Raw genomic sequence first — 4,914 nt, forward strand, 5'->3', positions numbered from 1 at the left:
ATAAATATTTTCCCAACACAGAAACTCTAACCAGAATGTAAAAAGGAGAAAAGCCTTCTACCACTCAATTAAACTAGAATATGGTGTGATTCATAAATCTACTGAGCGATTTCAGATATATAAAAAGTCACTTGTTTATAAAACTTGGAAAATTCAATCTTTTAAAAAAGTTCTCAAAATGAATAATAATTGCCTGTCAAAGGGTGGTGCCTATGGCTCAAGGGAGTAGGGCACTGGCTATGCTGCAGGGGGCAGGTTCAAACTCAGCCCCAGCCAAAAACTAAAAATAATAATAATTGCCTGTCAAATAAGATTTGAAAGTAGTATTTATCATACAGAGTACACCTAAATTCATCTGTTAATTAGAATTATCATCTATGTTTGCTAACTGGCTTTATTCAAATAAGAAATACACTTGTCAGGCATATATAACAGGAGGTAGATTTGCAACTTAAAGCTTGGTGTTTACTAAAGTTAGAATCAATCCTTATGTGGAAACTGAGTCAGGGCACTATTCTTTGATATTTCATTTCATAGAGATGGTTGTCAGGTTCACAAAAAATTTCTGATGGCAACAGCTTGTTTTTTTTTTTTTCTTTTTATGTCCTTAATTTTTATTTTTTTTATTAAATCACTGTGATTAAGTAAATGAGGTGAGCACTATGTTAATTAGTAGGATGCAAGGACTCCAATTTGTACAAACAAGCTTATTTTATCTTTTGAAAGAATTTGAATAGATTTCAAAGAGGTGAAAAAGAACTTGTAATTAAATATTTTCTAAATTAAGTGCTCTAAGAAAAGGAACTGCAGAACAATATCTTCCTTTATTTTCAAGTTGGAAAATGAAGCCCCTTACTTCTATTTTTCCTTTATGTTTACAACAGCCAGGTCCAGGGTTTTTGTCTGCATCATATGGGCATCTGATATTCTGTAGGCCTGGATTTAGGCAACTGAAGAGTAGTCTCAAACACAGTGCATATGAAAGCAGGTTTGGTTGGGGTTTGAAATCCACAAAGGAGGAGGTGTTTTTAAGGCTCTACTTGCATGAGTGGGGAACAGAGCAATATTGGTAGAAGGCCTGGTTTGTGCTACAGACACTGGCTGAGGCGGAGCTTATCTCTGGCTCATTCCTGTGTCCACTTAGCCAGATGAGATTATGATCTAGTGGTCCAGAATCCTAGATGGTTGAGGAAACTTGTTCCTGCTGCAAATTCAGAGTCAGGTGTGGGAATTTGTCAAAAATCCTCTAGGCACCTCTGTGTGCTTTCAGCAGTGAACTCTAGGAGGAAATGGTCAAGTAGACCTAATTCCTGAGGCTGGAGCCTTGTCCTAGGAGGGGCCTAGCCCATCTAGTTCTCTGAATACCAGTGTGAATTTCTGGTGGGAAACAAATGTTCCAGAGATGGAATTCCTGAGGGTGGCCTCCTGTAAAGTAAGGGAGGGGCCAAGTCATTGCCTACTGTGCACATGCACAAGTGGGCAGGATTCACGCAGTGGCAATGAGGTTTGGGAGGGTTTCTGCCCTCAGAACTCCTTCACTCTGTGTCCTCAGTCCCCACTAAACCCAGGAGGAGATGTGGAATCACAGGACAATCTGGATGTGGCAACTTGTGTAGGAGAACAGATCCTCCCTTCCTCAATACACTTGAATTCTCCATTGAGCCCAGGTCTCTCCTGATCCACCCTAGGTGATACTCACAGGTGCCCGGGTACCCTTAGCTCTGCCAGGTCACTCACTGCAGTCACTGAGCCAAAGTGTCAGAAACCTGAGAACAACAACCAATTCCCTTTCATTTATTGTTTCTCAAGGTGTTTCACCAGAAATTTTACAACATGAGCATGAAGGTGTTTTCACACCACTTTTGTCTGAAAGGCATTTTATCAAAAAGTCACTTGCACTTGAATGTTTATAGCAGCACAATTCACAATCACAAAGGTGTGTGAACAACCCACACATCAATTAGTTAAAAAGTGGTATGTGTACACTGTGGGGTATAATCAGCCATAAAAGATAGTCTGATCTAGTTTTTATGGAATCAGCCATAAAAAATACTCCAATCTATTTTTTACAGAACTGCAGACCATTCTTCTAAATGAAGTACACAAAATGAAAAAAGACCACACATACTCAATACTAACTTGGAAGTATTGAGTCAAAACTGAAATGCACATATGGAAGTAAAACTTGACAGAAATTAAGTAAGGGGGAGGCAAGAAGAAGAGTAGAATAGACTCACATCTAACTAGCACAATGCACAGTTTCTAGGTGAAAGACACACTTATAAATTTGTCTTATAATGTACAAAAGCAAATATGTAACCAAAATGCGTGCGCCTCTGCAATAATGTGAAACTTAGAAGGAAAACGGGCACATGCAGCATGGTTCAGTAATGTAAGGCATGGCCTTTAACAATGCTGCCATGTTGCGTACGTGATGATACACAAAACAAATCATGACTCACAGAAAGTAATGAAGCAGATTATATCTGCATTAAGAGAAGAGATTCTGTTTTTTATTTAGTTTGTGAGCATGTGTTGTCTATGACTTGTAGAACCACATCTGTCATGACTCTTATGGCCCTGGTCTTAGTCACCAGGCATGAAGGAACCAGGCATGACACAGATTAGAAGCACACACACACACACCAAATTACAATAGATTTTTTAACTTAATTTTTTCTCTTTTTAGACAGAGTCTCATTCTGTCACTTGAGCTAAAGTATCAAGGATCAGCCTAGCTGACAGCAACTTCAAACTTCTGAGTTCAAGCTATCCTCTTGCCTCAGCCTCCCAAGTATATAGAACTACAGGCATGTCCTACCTGGCCTGGATAATTTTTTTTATTAGAGATGGGTCTTTCCTTTCTTAGTCAGGTCTTAAACTCTTGACTTCAAGGTATCCTCCTGCCTCAGCCTTGCAGAGTGGTAGGATTATAGGTGTGAGCCACTGTGCTTGGCCTAGGCTTATTATTTTCATAAAGAGAAATAGAACAATCATCTGATTATTTTCATAGATACAGAAATGTCTTAGATTGCATCATTAATCATTTCCACTCATCAAAATTATCCATTAATAGATCTTTAAGGTAGGGCAAGATTGCTCATGCCTCTAATACTAGTGCTCTGGGAGGCTGAGGTGAGAGAATCACTTGAGCTCACAAGTTTTTTTCTTTTGTTTTTTGAGCTAGAGTCTTCCTTTGTAACCTTTGGTAGAGTGTTGTGAAGTCATTGCTCACAGCAACCTCAAACTCTTGGATTCAAGTGATCCTCCTTCCTCAGTCTCTCAAGTAGCTGAGACTGTGGTTACCAGCTACAGTACCCAGCTACAGTTTTGTTTTTGTTTTTGTTTGGTAGAAATGGGGTCTTGTTCTTGCTCAAGTTGGTCTCCAACTCCTGAGCTCAGGCAATCCACCAGCTTAGGCCTCTCAGAGTGCCAGGTTTAAGGCATGAAACACTGTGCTCAGCCTAAGAATTTTTTTGTTGTTGTTGTTTGTTTCTTTGTTTTAACAGAGTCTCACTCTGTTGCCCAGGATAGACTTCTATGGAATAAGCATATCTCACAGTAACCTCAGTCTTCTGGGTTCAAGTGATCTTCCCTCAGTCTCCTGAGTAACTGGGACTGTGGATACTCACCACAATCCTCAGTAATTTTTCCATTTTCTTGGAGACTGGATCTTATTCTTTCTCAGGATTGTCTCAAACTGTTCAACTCAAGAAATCTGCCTCGCAGAGTGCTAGGGTTACAAGTGTGATGTACTTCATCTCTCCTGAGCTCAAAACTTTATGACCAACCTGAACAAGAGCAAGACCCTGTCTCTACTATGAATAGAAAAGTGGTGGAACCTTATGGCTTATTCCTATAATCCTAGCAACCTGGAAATCTGAGGAGAGTGAATTGCATGAGGCCAGGATTTGGAGCCCAGTCTGATCAAGAGTGAGACCCATCTCTACAAAAATAGGAAACTTGATGGCAGCACCTGGAGTCCCAACTACTTGGGAGGCTAAGGGAACTACTTGAGCCCCAGAGTTTGAGGTTTCGGGAAGCTATGGTGACATCATGGCACTCTAGTCTGGGTGACAGTGTAAAAATCTTTCTCTCTCTCTCTCTCTCTCTCTCTCTATATATATATATATATATAGAGAGAGAGAGAGAGAGAAGTGTGGTGGGTACCTAAGTGTGGTGGGTACTCTATATATATATATATATAGAGAGAGAGAGAGAGAAGTGTGGTGGGTACCTAAGATTCTAGTTATTTGGGAGGCTGAGTCAGGAAAATGGCTTGAACCCAGGAGTTTGAGATGACTGTGAGATAGTCTAAAGCCACAGCACTCTAGCCTGAGGAAACAGAGTGAGATTTTTGTCTCTAAAATATTTATTTAAAACTTGATAAAATGGTCTATGTCATACTCATAATAGAGAGCATGAGGGACATTCCCTCTATTTTAGAAACAATACTACAAAGTACAATATAGCTTATGTTATACATTATATTTGCAGTGAGTTTTATCTAAGGCATTTGAGGATGGCAGAAGAAATAAAAATAATTATGTAAGATTAATTTGCACATGATATAATTATGTTTCTGGAATCACAAAGTAATTAGTAAAAAAAATCTTAATACAAAAAATAATTCAGTAACAAAGACAGTATAACATTGATACAGGGTGCCTGCCATATACACTGTGGCTTGCAGGATCAAACCTGGCCCAGGCTTGCTAAAAACAACAATGATGACTACAACAATGACAATAACAAAAACTAGCCCAGTGTTGCAGAGGGTGCCTGTAGTCCCAGCTATTTAGGAGGCTGAGGCAAGAGAATCACCTAAGCCAAAGAGTTTGAGATTGCTGTGAGGTGTGATGCTATAGCACTCTACCAAGGGTGACATATGAGCCTCTGTCTCAAAAAAAAAAA

This window comes from Otolemur garnettii, unplaced genomic scaffold (genome assembly GCF_000181295.1).
Source record: "Otolemur garnettii isolate 467f Iridium unplaced genomic scaffold, OtoGar3 scaffold00435, whole genome shotgun sequence".
Taxonomy (NCBI): domain Eukaryota; kingdom Metazoa; phylum Chordata; class Mammalia; order Primates; family Galagidae; genus Otolemur; species Otolemur garnettii.